At 33.4% G+C, this 25,508-nt stretch overlaps 1 protein-coding gene and 1 long non-coding RNA gene across 4 annotated transcripts in view; one reads left to right on the top strand and one right to left on the bottom strand.

Annotated features, from left to right (window-relative positions):
- KCNA4 (potassium voltage-gated channel subfamily A member 4) overlaps window positions 1-25,508 on the top strand; it is a 434,546-nt gene that overhangs the window by 350,524 nt on the left and 58,514 nt on the right. The window contains exon 3 of one of the 3 annotated variants that reach the window (XR_004950745.1): window positions 17,466-17,867. The exons of 1 other annotated variant lie outside the window; for it this stretch is intronic. The gene's annotated coding sequence lies outside the window, so the exon portion shown is untranslated. Of the gene's footprint in view, window positions 1-17,465; window positions 18,068-25,508 lie in introns of those variants that run through there. One more of the 3 variants, XR_004950744.1, reaches the window with a different exon arrangement.
- Window positions 5,141-25,508, bottom strand: part of LOC118602771 — a 594,064-nt gene continuing 573,696 nt past the window's right edge. The window contains exon 4 of the long non-coding RNA XR_004950749.1: window positions 5,141-5,759. This is a non-coding gene — a long non-coding RNA (uncharacterized LOC118602771). The remainder of the gene's footprint in view (window positions 5,760-25,508) is intronic.

Raw genomic sequence — 25,508 nt, 5'->3', positions numbered from 1 at the left:
TGTGGGCTGGCTTCTAGTGATTTCTTAGTAAACTGCTCACATCCCGCTCCTCCAACTCTTCTGCTACCAGTGACATTTTCCAAAAGCTGATTATCTCATTTCAATTTACTTGACCTGGTCCCATTATTGATTAATCCTTTTTCAGATAAATTATTCAGTGCCCCAGTATAGTAAAGAGTTTATATCTTGACCATGGCCTTTAGGATATAAAGCTTTAACTCAAAAGCTCTAAAGAGTACTGTCCTCCTTGCTCTTACCTTCTGGGACTAGAAAGGCTTTGAAACCCCAAGAAATTGCTTTTAAATTCTCAAATTTGCCAAACTGAGAAACTCCCAGCCTGAGAGGAAAGAAAGAGAAGAGCCGATGGCATCTCTTCATGACTAACAAATATCGAGGGTGCAAGATGGCTAAAGATCTAGAATAGTCATTAAGAGTTGGAAGTTATACCCCTCTCTCTGCCCCCATCTCACTGTGTGACCTGAGCAAGAAAAAAAAAAAAAAAAAAAAAAAAAACAGGTATATTTCGATTCAAGTATCTCTAAGAAAATAATTTATATGCTTATCATCCCATGAATAATGTTATTCTCAGGGATTAATTTTAATATATATATATATAGCATTTGTTGCAGTTGCTGTTCTAAACACTTTAATTCTCATAATGGCTCTATAAGAGTAAGCACTGTAATTATCTTTTTGTTAGGGGTGAGGAAACTGAGGCCCACATACATATAAAAACATGACCTAAGTCACACAGCTTTTAAGAAATGAAGCCAGGATTCGAAAACACCATATTGGCTTCAAAATTTTTGTTCTTAATCACTATATCTGGCTGCCTTTAAAAAAGATATATTTTTAGATATGCATCCTTATCACTTTGCTATACAATACTGAAACATCTATTGAATCAATTCTGTTGCCTACTTACTATGTTCATGCCTGGAGCTGTTGCTGACCCTAGGAAATCAACTCTGAAGAGGGACATTCACTATTCTTCTGCTGTTCTGGTCATTCTATCTGCAGCTGAACCTCATTTTTTTTTTCTAGAAAGTGGGAGGAAGTGTAACATGTAAAATTATTTAGCCTATCTTTTACAAGATGACAAAGGTCAGTTTGCAGGCTGATAGTTAAATGCTTTTTTCACCACAATCTTAAGAGAATAAAACACATTTAAAAAATGTCTCTGAAATAATTACTGTGGTAAACCACAAAATCAAGACTACTTTATACTAAATGATGAACATATTATTAACATTCCCTTTGAGTCTCTCCTAATTTTGAGTCAGCACACTCATATTCCTCTTGGCCATCCACCTGACCTCCATGATTCCTCTGTCTACACAACCCTTGGGCACAAGATTACTTTACAAACAGTGGTCTGGGCAAACTGTTTGAGGTAGAATTGAGTTCAACAGCATCTGAGAAAGTGGAGTGAGTCAACTGGGACATAGTCTTGGTTGCGTTCTCCAAGGCTGAGTAGTACCAGGCTGTACAACAGTTCTTACAATGATAATGTCTTTCCAATGGAGCATTGAAAGTGAAGCCTGGGTTTTCTTATACAAGGTGTGGAGATTGTATTCATTTCCTAGGATTTCCATAACAAAGTACTGCAATCAGGTGGCTTAAAACAACAGCAATTTTTTGTCTTACAGTTCTGGAGGATACAAGTCTAAAATCAAAGTATTGACAGGGCCATGTACCTTCTGAAATCTATGAGTGAGAATCCTTTTTTGTTTTTTCTGATTTCTGGCATTTGCCAGAAAGCTTTGGTGTTCCTTGGCTTGTAGATGGAAGACTACAACCTCTGCCCCCATCATAAATGGCTGTCTTCTTCCTGTGTGTCCCTGTCTCTGTGACTCTTCTCTCTTATCAGGACACCATCCATATTGGCTTAAGGGCTCCTCCTACTCCAGTATGTCCTCATTATAACCTGAGTATATCTGCAAAGATCCTCTTTTCAAAAAAGATCATATTCACAGCTACCAGGGGTTAGGACTTCAACATTGTTTTTCTGGGGGAGATAAATCCAACTCATAAGAGAGAACATTACCTGAGAGGTGGGAACAAGCCCTTCAAAGATAAATAGAAATGTAGAGTGTTTTACCTGAAGCCAAGGCATTCTGGAAGTGCCCCAGGAATGCTTAAAAATTTCTCAGGCTTAATCTTATGCTTCCACTGTTATTTTTACTTTTGAAGATTAAGTTTTAATAATAAAGTATATTGCTGGAATAAAAGAATGTACAGATCTACATGCAGATTTGAATTTGTGTGACAGTTTTATATTCATCATCACATTTGATTCTCGTAAAAGAACTGTAAATAACAAATTGTTACTCCTGAGAGTTTAAATAGAACTTTTCTTCCTCACCAGAATGTGAAATGTTAAAAAATGAAAATTCGAAGCAAGTCTGCACATTATATCCTATTGTCTTACTTATTGACCTTAAAGAATACTGTCAAGTTTCTTAATACTGACTGACTTATCCACCTGTCAATCAGCTCCTCAGCAGGTTCTCCCCATGGGTGGGCCTGCCCCCTTCCCAACTCCTTCCAGAAAAGAAAAGAGGAGCTGAAAAGAGCAAGTCCAGGTTATTCTCCATAAATTTACAATTCCAATGAAGTCATTCCAATTTTTCTGGAGCAGAACAAATAGGGCAGAAAGACATCAGAATTGTTACCCCATGTTCTCTTCACCTGGAGGGAAATATCAGAAGTTATGAAGAAATATTTGCTCCCAACTTTTATTACCCACATTTTTTTTTCAGATAAGAAAAATGAGGCTCAATGAGATAATATGATTTACTTAAGTTTTTCCGATTATTCTATACATCTTTCCATTGAACCACAGTTGTATTCTCTTCGTAATTATTCTTATTAAGCATAAATTGGTCTCTTTATTTTATACTTGCAGCATGAATTCTATCACATATAATTCTTATACCAGCAAAACCTGCTGTCATGTATCTCAGATGATACAATTAATTATTGGAAATTATGCTTTGCTGTATTTTCCCAGTCAAAATGTATCAGGTTGGCATTTTGAACTACATTTGAACTCTTTAGCACTAAAAATAACCAACTCTTGGGAAAATAAATCCTTTCTATTATCTTAAAAACAAAAGTTGAACTTATTCAAAAGTTAAGGATGTTGAGCTCCTCCTTCATAGCAGGAGTTTGAAAGTAACCAACAATTAATAACGATCCTCTTAGTCTAGTCTCATGTTCAAAAAGTTTACCTGTAAACAGCCTATCTGAAATACCAATGCTGCCCCAAATTTTCTTCCTTTACTTCATGGCACTTTTCAAGATCATAAATTGTAAAAATTGTGTTTATTATTTGTCTATATCTTCCACTAGACTATAAGCTTAGTTAGGACAGGAATCATATTTGTCTTATTTATCCTTGTTTCCAAACATAATTTCTAACAAATAAACAAATAAAATTAGCCAAAGAAATATATTTTAAAAAACAATGTAGTTTTTTCACACTTATTAGATAATAAAATACTTATTTTATTTATATTTTTCACAGATGATTCACTTATCTTTGACAGTCTTAAGGCACTAAAACATTTCTGACAGTTTTAATTTCCTCCCTCTTAAGTACCAGAATTTGATACTGAGAATGATGACTCAATGCGGGCATATATGTCTCCTGTCTTCTCTACCATCCCTGTTGATTTATCTTCCAGTGTACTATGTTCTGTTTTTGTTTTTACCAGTTCTTAGCATGGTGCCTGTTTGGAATTAATTCATTTATGCCTGGAAGACACTTGAATACTTGGAGATATTTGACTGATTTAAGTTAGCAAAATTTGCTGAATTTCTACAATGTTTTAGGCCCTGGAAATAAATTATTATTGAATGATATTAATATAATGCTCAAAGCATGCAGAATTTTTTTTTTTTGCCTTCATTACTGAATAGTATCATCCCTTAGGTGTTACCATTAATTTGAAAATCAGAAAAAAAAAAATCTAACATCAAGAAAAGTTGGGTAACTTTCCAATGTTGCATACTTCTGTTTTACTTACTAGCTCTCACTTTGTTATAAATTGGAAACTATACATGTAAAATAAGTTGATTAAGATAATTGATTTTGGAGCTCAAGTGACTTGGATTTGCACTCAAATGACGTCAATGCTTGCTTGCTCTATGACTTAACCTCAGTTTCTTCATCTGTAGATTGGGGAACCAGGTCTTTAAGCATTGCTCGTTTTAGTGCAATTATAAGAAAAGGTTAAACTCCTGTGGGATCATTCTGCTTCCCAGTACTGCTACTAAGTCAGTAGTGATCTGATGATTGTTGGAGCTTTGTGAAAATCAGAGACAAGGGCTCTCATTGCAATTTCTTAGAATTCATTTTCTTTCTACATGGACAGCTTCTTGTGAATACAGCTTGCCATCTTCTGTGGTTCATTCCTGTAACAGCATCTGTGACCTTTGCCGTGCAGAAGTCCCCTCGTACTTGGCTGCTCTCATTCTTACTTCAGCTGGCCATCCACAGGTATTTTGCTGCACCACTTTCTGCAGATACCACTTTACTTAAAATGACCTTTTATGCTTCTGTCCTTGGCGATATATAAAAATTCACTGTCAGTTGAGGATTTTTAATCTTTATGTTATACTGACAGCCCTGCCTACCAGGCACAATATCATTGTAAAATATTTCGCTGTCAAGAGGTAATATTTTATAACTTTGTAAGTTATTCCCAAATTTATAGTATATTTATTTGTCCTTGAAACTTTCAGTGAATGATAAATAACCAGTAAACATGCAAATATACCACTAGGCTAAAGAGAAAATATCACAATGGGATCCATGATGTTCGATTAAGGGATCACTGGTTTCTGAGATCTAAAATATAGGGATGGGTGAAGTCAGAATGGACCTCTTGGAGCATTATGCAGAACTCTCTGTCTCCTCTTTATCTTCTTCTCCCTTCTTGTTCATCTTCACGATCCAATATTTTTCTTCTGTCTATAGTTGGAGGCATTTTCAGGATATAACACCAGTTAGAAAAATAAAATTAGGTCTTCAGGAGTTGAATTTAAATAATACAAGGAATAAAGGACAATGCCAGCAGAGGAAAACTCAAAGCAGAGCCTGTGATTTCCAAAGCTTTTTAATTATGTCCTTATCAGTCTTAGCAGGTTCACTCGCTGACCCTACTAGTTTACTATTGGATGTGTTTGCAAGGCCATATTTCTTAATGTTATTTAAAAGCCTTTAAAGGTGTAATCTCTTTGCCTCTCAAGATAATAATGGTAGTTAAAGAGCATTACATTGTTTTCCCAGTAGCATTTTTAGACACATTATTTCATTCGACCCTCATATAACCCTTTACAGTAGTCAGGACAGGAGATTTTGTTCCAGTTTTCCAAGTGAGACTTAAAGAAGCTAAGTGACTTATGTAAGGCCACAGAACAAATAAGGGCCACAGCTGCTCTTTGTTTCAGTTCACACACCATATGTTCTAAGGACACCCAAGGGGATTCCCACGGAGTTCCTTAAAGTGGTGTTAATGTCCAGAAAAGCACCTTGGGAGCCATGGTCTCATAGATTGGTCAGGGTTTCTGTATCTGAGAGTCTAGAAGAGTCTAATTAGCTTTGGCTAAAGCATGGCAGCATTGCTTTTGCTCCTCGTTTTTCTAACTGTGCAACACCCAGGTAATATCAGCATCTGGAAGCATCTCCACGAAGAAATTGCAGCCTAGGGGATGATTCACTGTCACACTCCTGCCTGATGTACAACAGAACTCTGGGAAGGGGTGTTTAGGACAGTACAGCAAAAAAAAAAAAAAAAAAAAAAAAAAAGAGAGAGAGAGACTGGAGTTAGAAATTGCTTTTCTTGTTTTAGATCTTTCTCACTGCTTAGCATACTGAGGCATCAGTTTTAAAGCTCAGCATTGATTCTTAAGGAGGGAATTTTATTCCCAAGTTACTGTGGTTATAAAGGGGGCTATGATAATTGAACACCCACAGATGTCAAACATTTGGTTAAGTGCTTTAGAAGCATTATTTTATTTAACATCCATAGTAAAAATATGTGGTAGTTATTTTTTACTATTTTGTATAAGTAAATCAAGTTTAAGATTATAAGGACAAATCCTACCATAATGTAAAATACTTGTCTCATATTAAACAATAATATTTTATTAATCATGTGATTCTTAAATCTAACTATTTGTCAATATATTTAATTTCCAGTTATTTTTCTTATGAGGAATGTTTTTCTTCTTATTTCAAACTCATAGCTAGTGTTATAATTTTGAGGCCCCAAAATTCATTGTTACCAGTCATGTCACCATCTTTTCTCTAGTTTAGCATTTCTTAATGTTTGAGCTTTCATCCAGTGAGTCAGTGTAAGAATCCTTATTTGGACAAGCGTTTTTCCCATTAGTTGATTATATTAATACAATACTTACATATGGGGTTCTGCAAGAAATTAACATTTCAATTTTGACTTTTTATGTTATAATACCGGAATATAGCAAGCTCTTGATTGTTCAGGGATAAAAACATTTCCATGATAGAGTTGCAAAGTACCATAGAGATAAGTGAGTCTGACCTTCTTATCATATTTCTATTCATTACAATAGTAATAAATTCCGAGGAAAGCAAATCTGAAAACTCAGAAAAGCTATTAGGGAATATAATTCATTCTCCCAAAATACTCAAACACAAACATTGATGAAAAAATTTTTTGCCTTGAATTACTGATACACTGTGCAAAATTAATTTTCTCCTTTCCTTCATTTCTATGAAAAGATTATTTTAACCCAGTTTAAATCAAATTGTATACATAATTATATATAATGTGTATATTACTTTTCACTTAATATTATGCCATAAACATTATCCTATGGGATTATATAGTTTTCAAATAAAAATTTTAATGCCTAAATAGTTTCCTAACTGATGAAAATATCATAATTTGCTCAGCTAATCTTTTAGTGTTGGGCTTGTGCTGTTTTCCATTTTTGGTCATCATATATAATTCTGTAGTGATAATATCCAAAACTAAATGCTTTTAGATCTTTAACATTATTTTCTAAACTTAGATTTCCAAACGTATAATTACTAGGTAAATAAATATTTATATATGAATATATATGTAGTCAAATTGCTTTTCAAAGACTTTTACTACTAGTAATAAAAAGATTATCTCATTGTTTACATTCTCATTTACCTCGCAACACACACACACACACACACACACACACACACACACACACACAGAAAACACAAATTCGACAGACTAAAATGTTTTGCTTTACTCTTTAACACTTTTGTCTTTAGACCAAGGAAGGACAGCCCTTTATAGGATCACCCTGACCTTCCTCTCACACACCTCTGTTCGAGAAACATGTATTTCATAGGGCCATGTGGACTTAAACCCGCGTTAGCCCTTTTTGACCATGGCCTGGGTACCTTGCACTCTAGCTTTCACATTCAAATGAACCTAAACTCATTTCCAGAGTCTGGGAACCTCTTTCTCTAGCCAGTACACTTAAGGATAAATTGCATAAGGAATAGGAAAAAGACAGCTCTTTGTGGGTACAGTGAGGAACAGGAGAATGTAGCATAATTTGGTCATGTGGTCTCAGATGTACACACATACATCTGCTATGCATGGCCAGGAACAGAGGAAATGATCAAGAGTCTGCTATCACCTCTTTCTATGCCATTATGATTTAGAGTAAAAGTGAGGAATATGAGATTCTAAAATCAAATTTGGCCTTATAGAGATATTTTTGAAGGCAGAAGGATAACGTGTGTGTGTGTGTGTGTGTGTGTGTGTGTGTGTGTGTGTGTTTTACAGTTTGTTTGCTTGGTTTAAAGCTTTGAAACATTTAGATATATTATGTGGACCTCCATTTGTGTTTTTGCTGTAGTCCCTACAGATCATGAAGGGGATACTGACATGCATTTTTAATTGTATAAATGAAATGGATAATATATTGGGAATGTCTATTGTCCCAAATTTACTAATTTCTCTAAAAGAAAGAAGGTTAACTAGGCCTAAGTGAATACACAGGACATTCTATGGCATCTTTAATAATCTGGTAAAGACGGTACAAAAAGAAAATTATAGACATAATATGGAGATGTCCACAGATGCTAGAGAACAAAAAAAAAAAAACAAAACTTTGACATTCTGTACTCATTGCTGATTTTAAGTTCAGAAACATACTCAATTAGGGGGTTTCATGAATATTTTTTTAGTAAAATAAAATATATTTCTCAGCATCTTAAGATGCTCGGAAATGGAAAAACACTAATAACATTTTGCTAAGGCCAAGACAAGGCAAGGATGCACTACCATATCCACTATTAGAACTGTTAGCAGTGCAATCACATAAGTCAAATAAAGACCTAAGTCTTTGAAAAGGGGAGGAAAAACCCTTTCCATTTTGGGATGATAGTGTTCTAAGAAAATCTTAGAGGATCAATAACAAAACTAACATAGTTTAAGAATTTACTAAGTAGTTATCATAAAATCAACACAAAGAAATTGATGACCTTCATAAACAAAATGATAATCAGGGGATTTGATGGTAGGGGAGACCACACATACAATAGAAACAAAGAAGGAGACATTTAGGAATACACTTAATGAGAAATGTGTAAAACTTATACAATAAAAACTTTAAACTTCTCTGGAAAGACATACAACTAGACCTGAGCAAATAGAAAGTCATCCTTTTTGTTTACTAGAATGACTCAATATCATAAATACGTCAGTTCTCCTTAAGTTATCCCTCAATCTCATTAACTATACCAACTAACTTTCTTGTTACTATGTTCATATGGAAACATTACAGGAAAAAAATAAAGAAAACCTGGAAAATAAAAGCTATTAGTGACACTAGCCATATTAAATACTAAATTCTGCTAAACCAGTGTGGTAATAGAAGATGAATGGAAGAGTGTAAGCCTAGAAATGGTCCTGAATACATAGAAAAATATAATATATGATAAAAGTGGCATCTTCAATCACTGTAGCAAAAAATTAAAACATTTTATAAATGGTTCTGAAAAAACTGGATACTTGTATAGAAAATATAACAAAATTTGCCCTATATCTCACATTAAAAACAAAAGTAAACTCTCAAAAGGAAGGAGAACTATATGTAAAAATGAAACCTGACAAATAATAGAAGACTGAGTGAAATTCTCTATGACTTGCATGTAGCAAAAGACATTTTGCCTATGATTCAAAATCGCGATGAAATAAATGTAACTTTGTAAAACTAAAATAATAACAAGAATAACCTTTGCCTTGAAAAAAACTACATAAACAAAGTCAAAAGATAAGTTAAAAACAATGAGAAAGCATTTGTAATATATATCGCAGACAAAGGACTAATATTCTCTATATTAATCCATTATAAATCTATATGTCTGTCTATCGCCCTATCTATAAAATGATTATTTTTTATAATTTAGAGGAAAAAGACCTAAAACTTGATATAATAATTGACCAAATAAATGAACAAATAATTCAAAATGGCTCCTAAACATGTGAAAGATGTTCAGTTTCACTCATAATAAGAGAAATGCACATTTATACCACACAGATGTCATTTCTCACTTCTCAGACTGCAAAAATAAAACTTGACGCCTTCTGTTGGCAAGGCTCTGGGGAACCAGGCACTCCCATACATTGCAGGTGGGAATGCAAATTGGCACAACCTTTATGGAGGGAAATTTGGCAAATCTTTCAAAACTTTATATGCATTTGACACAGCAATTCAACTTCTAATCATTTACCCATGTAGACACACTGCCAACAATATGAAAATAGATGTATACAAGAGAATCGATTGCACTGTTGTTCAAAAATAAAAAATATTAGAAGTATCTTTAATGCCTATATATAGCAATTTGGTTGAATTAACTATGGTTTATCCACACAATAAATTACTGTGAAACTACAACAAATAATGAGAAATGAAATGATGTGATTTTTAATATATATAGTTAAATGCAAAAGCAAAGTGAAAAAAGCAAAATGTATCATATTTCAAGTTAGCTATTTTGTAAGAAAGATGAAATATGAATATATATATATATATACACACATACAGTCACATATATAGTTGCCTATTTTTTCAAAAACAAAAAAAACCATCACAGGCACACACATGAAAGATAAACTGGAACTAGTTTGTGATTACCTTTACAAAGTTCTTGAAAGTGAAATACAATAGTTTTAGGTAGAGACTTGATACTCTTAATCTTTTTGTATAATTCTGACTTCAGAAACATGTTAATACTTTATATCCTCAAAAAAAAAATCAACAAAGATGTAAGAAAAAAACTGAAATAGGGTACAGACACTTAATTGTGCTTCAAATCAATACATAGCTACACTTAATGAGGGTGTGGAAATTAATTCAAAAGCTGATCTTTGAACATTATTTTTTCACTCTATACTCTCAAACTAAATATTTAAAGAACAGTAAACCTAGTTGCTAAATTTATTTGTAGAAAAAAATTGCAGATTTATTTGGGGTAATATTTCTAAAACTACGTTCTCTGTATTCTAGGGTTGAACAAATAAGTAAAGGAAGTTAAACATATGGAAGAAGATGAAAATTAAGCAAATGGTGTTGGATTTGAATTGAAGGTGTTAGTATAAATTCATGTTTTTTGAGATATATAAGATAGATTAGATAGATAGATTGACAGACAGACAGACAGACAGACACAGACAGACAGACAGGCAGACAGACAGACAGACAGAAAGATAGATAGATACAGATATAGATATGTGTATATATGTGTGTATGCTTGTGTACATATTACATTTATTTTCTAGCTGTTTCCCTCAAAAAGTCCTAGAAATATGACACCTTTGTAGCAATGAGCATACCTTGTGCCCAGGTTTAAGTTTCTGAATTATAAACACATAAATGGGAGAAAAAGAGCTCTTTGTTATAGTAAAATGCTGACAAATCCAGTGTGTATTAATTCTGTTATCCAAATGCATACTTTTTCTTTTTCTTTCCCTTTTCTGTTTAATTTTTCCTAAAGAAACATTTCAAAATGTAAACAAGCTGATTCAAACATCTACAAAATAAATTAATATTTGTAATAAAATAAATTAATCGACAAATAAAAAAAGAAAAAATTGAGTTAGAAAATAGCAGTTTGACAATGATCACTGTAATAAATCAGACAAAAAATTTCAAGCTACTGGGTAAAATTTGCTAAGAAACAGTATATTTGCATAGTCTCAAAGTATCTCCTCAAAAGTTTATTATTACTTATTGATTACAATTAAAAAAATTTGCTTATTAATTACATTAACTTTGCCATGGCATTCTGGCAGATGTGCCTTTAACTAAGCAATCAAATTTATCACCATTAATGGGACAAACCAATATCATGTGCCCCTAGGTATAAGTCACTAAGAAGGTCACTTCACCACTTTAGTAATATTTCTGCCAAAAATGAGTCACCTAAATCTTATCATAAGGAAATATCGACCAAGCTCAAACTGAGAGACATTAAAAAAAAAAACAAAACTATTCTGTGCTTTTCAAAAATATTTATTATTATGGAAGACAAAGAAATTCTGACAAACAATGTCTGATCTTGGCTTGGACCCTGAATAGCAATTGAGGACATTCAGATTGGTGGAATTTGAATAAGATCTGGTTGATTAGGTAATAGATTATGCTACTATTGGTTACATTATTTTGATAATTGTGCTTTGATTATGTAAGTGAATATTCTTAAAAAATGCACACTAAATATCAGTAAAGTAGCATTATGACTGCAACATTTTATTAGATTGTTCAGAAAAAATATTACTCGCAAACATATATACAAGATGAAGTAATTATTAAAAATATTAACTGTAAACTCTAGATGAGAGTACTATACAGTTTTATTGTGCTATTCTTACAGTTTTTCTGTAAGACAAATTATTTGAAAGCAAAAATTATAATAATGGCATCAAAAAGAACAGGTTAAGATACTATTGAAGTCTTCCAGAAAAGAACGCTCTTCTTTTATTCTAGGTTCCCAAAATTTGAGTTTTAGCGTCACGGAGCATCTGCAAATACTTAAATATGGTACCCAGAAGTAAAAGGAATAAAAAAAAAATACCAATGCCTAGTGTGATGGGAAGGGTGAGATCATTGTCCTGCCCCCTTAATAACTGCCTTTCTTCAGATGCTATTTATATAGGACAGCAAAAGAGAGAACCAACTCTCAGATAAAGGTCTATTAAAAGCAGGCTGGATCTAAGAATTGATTGCTCATCAGCCTACCATGTTGTGGTGGTCCATGGGTCATGACAGAGTTGGAAGCTATATCACCTGAGGGAGGATACGATTGTTGTCAATTTACCTCAATATTTTACCTGCACTTCATTTGTATGCTTTCTCTAGGAAACCACATTTTTATAATTACACAGTGAAAACTGGGAAAGGTTGAGTCATGGCATTCTATTTGAAATCTTGGTATGCCAACATATTTAGAGGACTATGTGTTTGGGGGCCTGTTTGCTTTTGAGGGAGCCACAGAATTATCACAGTTCTAATAAAGCCTAATAGAGCATTGCCTAGGCAGAGTCTCTGACTCTAAACCAGGACAAAATTAAGAACTTTACCATTTCAACAATAAAGCCACAAAAAAGTTCCACTGCTACCTGGCCAAGTACAGTATATTTCAAAATGAAGATAAAGCTATACCTTAAAATAAGACATAAAACAGTTCTAATTTTTTTTGTGATGACAATAGCATATCTATTTTAAAGTTATCAATCATGAAATAGTTCATTTCTTTTCTTTATACTTATGCCCATGCTTTTTTTTTTTTTTTTTTGGCCTAAAATTTGGGTTAATCTGCTTGTTTGTAAACTAGCACTTTAGTGGCCTGGGAACAGGGAACAAACACCTCCCAGAAAAAAGGTTCTCAACACGAAGCTTGGGGGAGGAGAGAATGATGCATATTTCTCTACGGGGTTATCGGGGTTATCAGAATCATCTGGAGTGCTGTTTTAATCTATTTAGGTGAGACTGAGTAACCTCCCACCTCAATTTCTCTGTTAAGAAGAACTGCAACTTTTATATCTTTGTTACCAATGGGTTTACATGTGATTTCTCACCTGTGTGAGTGCTGAGAGATGGGATGGGGAGGCAGGTTTAGGTTTGTTGTTCTAAAGGTACTCCTTTAATGCCAAGGAGAGTGTAGGTGTGCATTCTTAAAGCATAATTTTCTCGCGGGACTTCCCTTCAAGCCAGAAAATATGGTAAAATGAAAGTATTACCGAGTGCCAAAGGAACTATATCTAGAATCAAAGAAGGCCAGGCTTCTTTAAGAGTCAAGATATTTGGAAACAAAAGAATGATAAAACCCCTTTAATGATAAAACCCCTCTGATTTAAGTTATCTCTGATCCAGTGGAAACTTTCTACTATAACCTGTTTCTGCCAGGCTTACACTTTGCCTCTTATCTCCAGTAACCCGAAGGCTGGCTTCCTGCTTCTTCCATTCCTATCCTGACTTTTAAACTTACATGGAAATCTGGTTTTTGGAAACAGAGAATTGGGGAAAAATGATTTGACATTTACTAGGCAGTATTTCATTATTTGTCTTTCTGAGTAAGCACCATTTAACCTGTATTAAAAATGAAAGTTACTATTTCCTTTTAATGTCCATGCTTATCTTGTTGATGTTAAATAAAAAAAAAAACATCATGGATTTCCTCTTTTAGGAAACAAAGTGTTGGTAGTTACTCCAGATGTTTCTTATTGAGGACCACAGTTAACATTCCCAGGTTAATGAAAAGAACTCCATTGATTATGGTTATAGGTACTGAATTTCATTAAATTCATTGATTAACTGATTCACTAGTGTTCTCTCTTGTGAGCAAGTTAAATTTAATATGAGCTAGGCTTTTTTAAAAATTGAGCACTAAGTGCTTGCTCTAGAGCCAACTTAACAGATATGAATGTGTTTATTTGACAATCTTCTAAGAGAAAAATTGTACTAACACACCACATCATATAGTCAATTTAGCACACTCTGCTTTATCTTGCATACTATAAAACTATCTTCACTTATAAAACATTTAACATATTAATCTTTCCAAACAAAGAAAATGCAACCTTCATCTATGATCACGGACATTTTTTTTTGTGGCAGAGTGGGGGCAGGGGAGGAAGATGAGATTTCATAACCAACAACTCCTAAGTCATCAGAAAAGAAGATCCTAGTATCTAAGTCAAATTAGTACTATAGTTCTTAGGTTCTTATTAATATGTGACAAAGCTTGATTTATATAAAAAAATAAGCGGCTTTCTGCAACTTCACTTGTAGAACATAAGGTTAATGCAAGCTCCAAAGATCCACTAAAAATATTACCATGACATCATTCTCATTCCTCTGTCTTTTTGATGTTAACAAGTAACAGTGACAGCCATTTTGAATCAGGAGCATTGAAGTTATGATATATTGCGCCCTTCTGGCTGTGACTTCTAGATCTTCAGCCCACTTCAGATTTACTTTGCCTATAACAACTCTATACATGTTGCTAAGAGTTATTAATAAGAATAAAGTTATTTATTTATTTTTTGCTTCTCTTTTTCTAGTGTGATTCATCCCACAAGGACCTGATGTTACAATGTCCTAATGACCTTATTTTTCTCAAAGTTATATTTCATATTTCTTTTTCTCTCATGACATATATAAGGGATTTCTCCTGGAGACAGAGATGTTTTTTTAAAAAATTACCAAAACGTAGAATATAATTTGGGTCTAAGTCCATTCTGAATTGTGTCACTCCAAAACGGCCTTGTAAATATTTGCAAATAGAGACTTGGTCCTATTTGAAGTAAGAGTGAGGATTTTATTTATTTTTTAAAAAACAATTCTAATAATATATACGTATATATATATATACATACATATATACTTTAGATGTAACATAAATTTATAATAGTTCATTGATACAACTAGGCTTCCCAATTAAAATTTCTAATAAATTTTCAAATGTTTTTCTATCTTTCAACTTAATAGATTAATGAAGATGTAGATATCTACAAATTTTGACAGCATTTTTGAATAATGTTGCAATAGCAATTTTTCATGGATAAATAGTATATTATCAACCCACAGGTCTTTTGAGAAAATCCTGGGCAGTCCTTATTTGCCTATATAACTTTTTTCATTCAATTTGTTTTCATAGAATACGCTATATCTCTACTCTGCTTCTACCATTCTTCAAGACTCCATTCAAATTCCTCTCTTGCATATTCCATAACATTTCATCTTACTACCCAATCTCACAATGGTACAGTGGTTTTATTGTCTGGGCCATTCTCTTTATCTTTAGCATAAAAATCACAAGCTCTGAAATAAGATTGATCTAAGACTTAAGTCTAAGTTCTTCCACTCACTACTATGTGAACTTAGGCTTTTTAATCCTCTGAATGTCTGTTTCCACTTATGTAAAATGGTGGTAATAATATTTATTTGAGAATAAATGTGTTTATATATGTGAAGGATTTAGCATACTGCAGGGCCATAAAAAATAATAAATGTTGTCCTTATCATCATGACTGACAGGCTGATTTTAACATATTTGGAATAAAATATAGGCAAGTCTTTTTAATATTCAAACTAAAACTCCAAGGTCTTTATCCTATTTGCATGAGATTGTCTTTCTTTGTTTCTTAGCACATCTTGCCTCTTAGTTGTATGATTCATACAATACACATAGCCACTTTCACCAAGGAGATGTTCTAACCTTACTGTAGGGTCTGCCTGGAACATGCTCTTCCCTGGTATTGGAGAGGAGTGGTGTTTCCATCAGTCAGTTACAAGGCCCACCATTTCCTACCAATGATATTGACATTTTCTTGAGGATAAAAATCTACTTTTCAACATTATTAGCAAGCAGTGCTAATTGATTTTACAGTTAATATGTAGTAATGCATTGCTTTCTTCCCAGCCTATTTGTATCCCCATGTGTGATAGCCCCACAATTCCCCACTGCTATGCGCATAGTCGTTGTACAATAGATATTTTATTTTCATGGTTATTAACCTGTGAATAAGGCTTTTCTTCACTTTTATTTGTTGTCTCTTCCAGTCACTCCTCTTGGGTGAAGTTGTTAATAGCAGTGGAATGCTCAAAACTAGTATTCAGAGGAGAGAAGTCTAGGGCTTGGGTAAGCCATAATGCAGAGGAGAAATTCTTGACTGATTCACAGTTGGGCTTGTTTCTAATATGACTCAGCTTCTACTTTATTTTTTGACTGAGTTAAGATGAAATTCTACCTCGGGAGAAATATTTCAACTTTTAAGAATAAAGTCGTAGTATGTGTGTGCGTGCGTGCGTGTGTGTGTGCGTGCGTGCATGTATTTTTTTTTTTTCCTATCGCCTCAGTATTAGACCTAAGGGGTAAATTCTAGTTTCTACTGTGAAGAGAAGACAACAATCTATGTTCATATATCATTGATCATGGGCAATGTTTTTGCTTGTCTATCATCAGCAGTCAGAGATAGAGGTCCAATTAGAAAATAAACAGACACAAATAAAGAAGGATTTGGAATTTTTGTTGAATTAAACTACCATGTATTTGCTACTAAAGGAAATTGGAAGTAATATTTTTAAAATCACCTAGTTAGATTTTACTTAAGGGAAAGAAAGTGAGAGAAAGAGTTAAATAAAAAGACAGTTTGGCAGCCTGCTATTTTTTCCTATAAAGTCATAAAGCTTAATTCAAAAATTTCCTGGAATTTATAGTGCCAGAGGCTAAGCTAAAAATAATTTTCCCTCATTAGATCTGTAGTTTAACCTCTGAAGTGGAAGGTTTGTGACAGCTGCATCAAGACTCCAACTCACAAAAGCACCATTCAAAAAGGAAAAGAATAAAGAGGAACTGCTTCTATTAAATGACCCATAGAGAATCAAGGAGACAAAGAAGACTATTTCTGTAGCTTTCTAGTCCCAAGCATAGGGTTCCAAGTGGATCATTTCTGTCAGCTCCAAAGGTATCATGTGCTAAATGAGCATGAAATTCTATCTGGGAGCAAAGCATTGGAAGTTCAAGTTGACTAGACAATGACAGAAACCTGAAAGGAAAAAAAGAAGCATAGGGTTTGTTCAGTAAATCCAGTAAAAATTAATAAATGGTAATTGTCTCCCCATTTCCTTTCCCAAACACTGATCAAAGGTTTTGTATTGTACCAACAGAATGGAGAAAAACAAAGTGACAATGACTTAAACTTTAAGCTATTCTCGAAATCTAGAACTAAGGTGGAGGAGTGGGTTTAATTCATGAAATAAAGGCTTCCAAATTTAAATATTATTTTTCTTCAACTTCATGATTCAACAAGATAAAATGCTTTTTACATTATTCTGATCTCCCCTTTTACATTAGAGACCATATTCCAAATTCTGTGTTATCTGATCTGTCATGTTTGTGGTTATGTCACTAACAGGAGAAGAAGAGAAGAGGATCAACCTATCAAATGAATTCAGCCAGGTGACCAGAACCATTCTGAGTGATGGAAAACAAGGGGATATAATTCAATAGGGAGTAGATCAATCACAATTGTGGAAATTTGTGAATAACTTTATGGAAATTGCTTCTGAGTTTGGCAGGAGCTTAAAGATGCCACAAGCCCACAGAACCAATTGTTGGGAAGAAAATTGGACATAAAATTCAGAAGAATGAGGACAAATTGGAACTAGCATCTGTCTCTGAACATCTTTAGCCTTGATGATGTAGGCAACTTGCAAGACCCTGGCACTCTTGCACCTGGCCCAGGACTCAGAAAAACTGAAAGAGAAATCTAGTGGAAACTAAAGAAACTCTGGATCCAGATGCTGTCCCACACAAGGTGAGCTAGCAGATTAATGAAGATGTACATCGTCTGCAAGAGCTCCTGGTCCTACATTTATATTCAGAACAAAATGTCTACTGCTTCACTTCTGCCTTCCAAATATGCAAATTTCTCTTGGAGCCAACCCTAACCATAAACCATACAGGCAAGGAGATTCTAGGAGACGTAAGTCTAGCTTAGTTATGTAGACACCATTCAGAAACCACCACAAGCCATATGTATTTAATATTATGTTTCTCAGGCATTGTGCTGATTTCTATCTCATATGTCTTTTATATTAAAATAGTCCTCTGAGAAAATATTTCTCCCTTGATAAATCTGAGGTTCAGAGAGGTCAATGAAATTCTCTAAAATTTTTAGAAATTGGCAGAAATCAGATTCAAATTAAGACTTCTAATTTCAGGTAATAATTAATCCTTACACTTCCCTTTATTAACCTTACGCTATCCACAATTAGATGCTTTTACATTACATATTAATCAGGGTTAAAACAGGAAGCATATTTCATACTCATCCTGGGTTGTTAAAGAGAGTTCATTAAAGGAAATATTTAAAAAGATTTGTCAGCAGGGATTACCGAAATCAGCGAAAGATAATAAATTACCCAGTACTAGCAACAGCAAGAAGTCATTGCAATCCATAAATATGAAGATGGGAAGAAAGGCAGCAGTTACTGCTACCTAAACTAGGTAGCAGTATGGAAAGTACCACCCAACAGGAGCTGGAGCCTTTGATAAAAAGAAACTGCCAACCTGTGGTGCTTAGAAGAAAACAGAGAAAATAAATATTCCAACCTCGCTCTCTTTCAGCCCCCTATTTCTTGTACTCTCCATTCAGTGACCTCTATTCACTCAATCCAACTGGATACCGGAAGCCAGTATTCTGGGGGGACAGATTAGGATGAAGAAGGGTGGAGATTGGTCCAAATGAGCAAATAGAAAACTTCTAGCATACACTATTCCAAGAGTAAAGACTTGGTAAGGATTTTAGAAAAATACTTTGCTTTTACACAGACTCATAAACATTCATAAAACCATTTTTCAAGGGAATACCTAAACTTTTCTTAGTCACTATCTAATAAAACATTTCTGTACTTTTTATCATGGACTATTTTTTAAATTTTGAATGTACAGCAAGTGCTAAAAAGAACCAAAGCAAGGCCAAACCTTTTCCAGCATTTCAACTTCTAGTGGGGATGGTTGGCAAGGAGTGTAAGGAGGATGAATGATAGAGGTGCAATCTCTGGGCCCATGAGTAGATCATCAAAGCATTTGTTTTTTTAATAAAACATCAAAGGTTACTGCATGCTGTAGGATATTTATAAGATTAAAACTCAAGTTAACTTCAAGTACTTCACAGCAAAAAACAGAGGAGTAAATATTTTGTAATGCTTTTGAATTCTTCCTGGTAAAGCTTTCCCACTCATTTGTCTAAGTATCCATTTCCAGGTTTTTATAATGTAGAAAGATCTACTCTGAGGTCTGGGAGTTCAGAAGTTCTTATCTGTTTCTTGGGAAAGATTTGTTGCATACTTCATCAGGATCTCAGCAGTGCCTTCCCAATGCAAGATGAAAAAGAGATAGCATCTTTCTTCTCACCATTAAAGCTGAAGCTAATCCCCATACTAGAAAGAGGACATGTTAGGAAGGATGGACATCTGTGCTAAGAGCCTCCTAAGCTCTAGTTCCAGCTTAAGACAGTCTCTGTGTCAGATTTTAATACAACTACACAGCACAAATTCATTAATACAGTAGAAAGAGAATGAGCAAACTGAAACTTTTAGGTTTGAGTCCAGTATTTACTGTCTGTACAATCTTGAAAAAATTGCCAAACTTATTAAAACTTTTATTTAAAAGTAATGAAAAGTGAACGCTTCATTAAAAAATTCTATGAAATGATTATACATGCTATTTCCTGGAAATTTATGGCTGTAGGTGCCTACGTTATTAAATGTGAAAGACTAAAATGACTTTTGTGCTCTCTTAAGAAATTAGAAAATGACATGTGATTATAATAAGACAAATTGTTATAAACCAGAGTTAAATAAGAAGAATTAATTGTTAGAAACAAAATCTGAAATTATTGGAATGGAAAAAAATTTGTCGCTCCACCCATTCTGTCTCCCTCAGGAAGGCTACTCATCTTTGAGTCTTATGCTATATCTGTAGAATCTGACCAATTTGGAGAGACTTGAAGGTGACGCTAGGAGTAACTTTAATTCATTAAGTGCTGGCAAACCCAAACACTTTGATTATATCTAAGAGATGTTATAGTATTAATGAGCTGAATATTTTTTCCCTGTGGTTATGTTTATCAGATAGGACTACAGGTTAGGATTTTATGCTGAAGAGACTACATTCTGTATATGGTAACAGAATTAGTATGAACTTGTAGCTCAAACTATTTAATGCCAAACATAAATAGGTGTTTCTAGACTAGTTGATTCAAATTCTGTTTTTTTCTGTTTGATGTTTTGCAAAGTCTTCAGGGCTAGGTGGGTAAACTGTATGGGCCTTATCTTGATGAATTCATTTGGGGTGTGTGTGTGTGTGTGTGTGTGTGTGTGTGTGTTACTGTCTTTAGACTTTAGCAAATATGCCTAAAATACTCAGGCTTAACAAGCACTTATAGTACTAAAACAATAATTTAATTGATTTAATTAATAGACAAGAAGAAATGGAAGTGCCCTATTATAAATTTAATACATAGAGCTGAGGATGAGAAATCACTCAGTGAAATTAAGTTCCCAAAGTAGGCACTGAAGCCAAAAAAGGGCTGTGCCTACAGTGCTATCTCTGAGAACTGTTATTTTCTCAGGATATAACAGAGGATCTAAGAGGGTTTGAAAAACATGCTTTAATTTTGTCTTAGGGTAGAGTAGTTCATGATAGTAAAATAAATAAAAATTAATTGATTAAGGTAGAGGAAGAAGATAATTCTTTAAAAATTGAATAATAGAAGCCAAACTATATTATATGAAAGGAAAAAAAATGAATTATATAGTCCAGGACAGATAGACATTGAGAAGGAAGAAGGGAAAAAAAAATTGTTCAGACTTGAAAATGGAAGGCCAAAAGATTAGCATGAACTATCAAAGCAATGTTAGATGGGATTCTGTGTAACATAGTTATTATAGTTGGAGATTTAACAATTGTCTCTGCCCTGAGGGAACACACTCAAGGTTATAGAATTAGGACATTAATGGAAGTCACAAGAAATCAGAATCATATCTAAGGAGAGCTAATCAGTCCATTTCCAGAGTCAATGTTGGAACCCTCTAGGATAAGGTTATCCAAACCAGGGAGTGAAGACTGACATGATTTGCTTGAAAGGAACTAATTGATTTCATATATCTTACTATAGGAGACTACAGACTTCAAAGTCTAAAGAGTATTTGAAAAACAAACATCTGACCCAAAATATCAAGAGAAAGGGAAAAATAAAAGGGCACTGAGTTTCAGCAAATCATTTGAGTTCTAGGTATGTTTGAGGAGGTATGGAACCAAATGAACAAACATATTAAGCTGCTAAGATTTAATTAGGACCTCTCTAAAGGGAACAGGAGAATAGACTCTACTCTTACCAAAAAGGGATATAGCAGAACAAATGCTACTGCAGACACATAACACCAATAGCTGAGGTAAGCAATTGAAGTGTCTTTGGGAATATCTGCCAGATGTAGTCCTCTTCAGGAGGTGCCTAAAATACAGATTTTAGGAGCAACTGCAGCTTTGGTTCAAGAATCTGCGAAGGATGGTGGTTCTCTAGTTGAAACAAAAGAAGAGATGATGGCAAGATTCCCTGAAGAGCTAGTTTTATGGGCCTAACAATTCCAAATTAAATGACAGCATCAGGAGGTACTATAGCAATCCAGCAAAAATCCTTGCTCACAGGGAATGGAAGAAGCCACGTGTATTCATCAGGATGGGCTAGATTATGTTGTGTTAATGAATTAAGTCCCACATCTCAGTGCTTAAAAATAAAAAAAGGCTTAACTGTATTAATGTACAATGGAAGGGGTCCTGTTTTTTTACACAGGCATTCAAGGAGCCCAGCTGTTGCCGGAGTTTCTCTCTGTGACTTTTCACTGCTTCAGCCTGGGAAGGACCCACATCACATTTCATTGCCCACATCTCATTGGCCAGACCTAGTCACATGATTCCCCTTAACTATAAGGCATCTAGAAAGAGTTAGTATCCATATGCCCAGGAAGGAGAGGGAAGTTTCGGTGGACACTAGTAACAACTGGCAAACTAGATTGCCAGAATCATCCCATATCCGATGGAGCACTGGTGAACCAGGATCACAGAACTCGAAGGGGAATGAAATTTAAGAAGCTTTGAATAGGATGGATGCGAAATAAAAGACACCTCAATAAATAATTCTGGCGATGAAGGCTACCATGATTGCAAATCATCAAATGCCACTCTCTGAGAAAAGAGAAAGGTGGATCCCTTCCACCCCCGACATCCATATTGGTAAACACATTCTGGCAAAATTAATTCTTGACTAATTTAATTTAAATTCCCAGATGATGGGCTTCACACAACTGTCATAGATTGCAGACATCATGGGAAAGTAGAAATCAATAATATTATCTCCTTTCCTGTTTCCTTCACTCAGTAATAAATCACTCCTCTGCGCTTTTTGAACATCATGTATGGATGAGGCTCCAAAAATATAATTTTACCTAGGGCTGGGGATTGGTTCATTTAAAAAAAATTTACTGTTACGGGATTAGCGGTATGATTATTCAGCGAATTCATTGAATTCTTTAACAAATGAGACATGTGAAAGATTTTTACGTGTATTAATTCAGTGTGGAGTGGTTAAAATAACCATAAACTTTCTAATGTACTAACTTTAGTTTTTGAAGAAATTAAGTCTACTCAGGAATAATGAACTTTGTTTGACTGAGACTGGAAAGACTAAGGAAGTAGGTAAAAAGTTACATTGTTGGACTTCAGTTTAAAAAAAAAATTAGTGGGCTATTTTTCAACTGTTATTAAACTATGGAAGAATATTCTTCCATATTCTGTCATATTCTTCCAAACTATGGAAGAATATGACAATGAGCAACATACACCCACTATTACAGATCCATTCAAAACACGTTAATGCTTTGTGCACTATCTCTATGTTTCAATATCCTTGTCGACCACTTAAAAAAAAGTTTCAGACATTACGATAATTAACCCCTAAAAATATTGCATGAATAAAGGCATATACCTCAACAACTGAAGTGATATTATTATATCTATAGAAATTAAAAATAGGTTCCTAATTATCACTTATTATCAAGTCCTTTTCAAGATAACATCTCATCAATTTTTCACTTTGCATTTGATTGAAATATCAACCACATCTCTTTTAATCTAGAACAATTTTCTTCTCAGCCCTTTATAAAATAGCAATAACTTTTCAAGATACCAGGCCAATTTTCTTTGAGCTGATTTGTTAATTTACAGGGCACGTCTCTGTATATATTGTTGAATTTATTTTAAAATAGAAGTTAGATATAATGGCTTGATTATGTTCAGGTTAAATATTTCATTTGTTGGGAATTTTTCATAACAGCTGTTTTGCTCATATCACATCAGGTGGAACATATTGTCAAGTATTTTCAAAATTACTGATGCTAAATTTGGTCACTTGCTTAAGGTATGACAACCAAACTTCACTATAAAAATAAATTTTTCTCTTTGCCATTATCAAGTATTCTGTGTGGTGATATTTTGGCAGTATGCAAATATCCTGTCCACATCAATTTTTGCCTCCTTTGAGCATTCACTGATGATTTTTGCTTGATACATTATTTTATTTGATGTTAAAAATGGTACTTTAAAAGAACCTATTGTACATTATTTATTAGCTGTCATACTTCTGCTTAAAAAAGGTTTTATTTTCAACTGGTAATTAACCATGTTTCCTCATAAAAAGGCAGTGTAAATAATTAACTCTTTTCTCTTTCCATTTTTTTTTTTGGAGAAAGAAGTTAGGGTAACAATCACCTTTAGTGATGGCAAATTTTTTTTTTCTCATTGTTATTCTACTATCCAACCTGTTAATTTCTATTTTGTTATTAATGTGTCTTCATAGCGCTTGTTTTTTATTGTTGTTGTTTTGTTTTTGTTGGCTGTTATGTTTATTTTCATTTTCCTATTCTTGTTATATAATTAAAGCTTGTTATATTAATTAATGCTATTTCAACTGAGTACTTCTTTTGCTAATTATGTATATTCTAGAATATATTATTTTCATTAATATTATTTAGAAATTTCAGAAATTTTGACATATTTTAATTTCCAATGGAAGAAACTTCTGTTTAATTTTGCTATTATTTTTTAGTTTTATTGAATTAAGATAATTTTTGGTATCATTTTTTCTTTATAAAATTTATTGATTTTTTTATTGTTTGGTAAATTTTTATGAGTATTATTACTGCACTTTATAAGCAGATATATTTTCTATTTATTGAAGGTACACATTTTGATTAAATATTCACTTTTGATTCTCTTTATTGATTATTTGATAATCTGTATCCTTATTTACTTGTTTATTTGACTGAGAATAATAAATATAAGTTAAAATTTTCTTAAGATAGTTTCTATTTTTCCTTTTATGTTCTATAATTTATTCTATATGAAGGTCACTGCTGTGTCATTTAGTGCATAGATACTTATAACTTTTATCTATAATTGCGTTGGGAATTTCAGCCTTTTTGTTTAATGCTTTTTTTGGTTTGAAATCTACCTTATTAAATATCAAATGGTAGTCATTTTGATTTTACTGATATGGGATGCATTTGACCATCTTTTTTACCTTTTGAATCATTTTACTTAACATTAGACTGTTGCATATAGCTAGGCTTGAGCTTTGTTTTATGACCCAGTAGGAAAGTAATTTTCTAATATACGTAATACAGTCATTTTTGAGGTCTTTCTCAATTTTGTCAGACAACTTTATGATACACTTACTGCATATTATGTTATAGTTACCTTGTTTCTTTATCAATGTGATCTATTTTATTACTATTTTGTTGGCTTTTTTCTTTTCTTTACATTTTGGTTCCTAAAGAAAGGTTTATATTTTTGTTCAAGTTATTTTTATATCAATAATGTATACTATCTCTTGGTTTCTTTTTTACCTTATTTCAGACTCTACTATCTACTTTGTCAGTTTTAAATTGTATCATTAGACTTTTACCTTTCCCTTTAAAAAATTCCAGACTCTTATTCTACTTTCCTTTTTCTATTTCCCTCCTCCATCCACTTTTAGTTGTATTATTTCTAATTTGTCAGAGCATGTAAGATTCATTTATTACTCTGCCACTATTATTCCCACTATTTTTTCTTTTTGGTCTTAATCTACAGATAAATATAGTACATTCTTAAACAAAATATCTTGTTTGTTTTTCTAAAAATCTGTTGGTTGAATAAAACTTATTTTAGTAGATTCCATAGAGAGGGCTTGTAGGTATAATTTTCCATAAATTTTCTACTTTTGTGCATGTTTTGATCTGTTTTATTATAGCCTTAATACTCAAAGGACATCTGTCCAACACAATTGTTTCATAATGTCTTTCCTCGGTGTTCTTAAAATTAGTCTTCCACTGTTATCTTTCTCTAATGTTGATGT

Source organism: Rousettus aegyptiacus, unplaced genomic scaffold, assembly GCF_014176215.1.
Source record: "Rousettus aegyptiacus isolate mRouAeg1 unplaced genomic scaffold, mRouAeg1.p scaffold_m13_p_5, whole genome shotgun sequence".
Classification (NCBI taxonomy): Eukaryota; Metazoa; Chordata; class Mammalia; order Chiroptera; family Pteropodidae; genus Rousettus; species Rousettus aegyptiacus.
The sequence above is the reverse complement of the archived record's forward strand: the minus strand, read 5'-3'. Positions and strand labels throughout refer to the sequence as shown.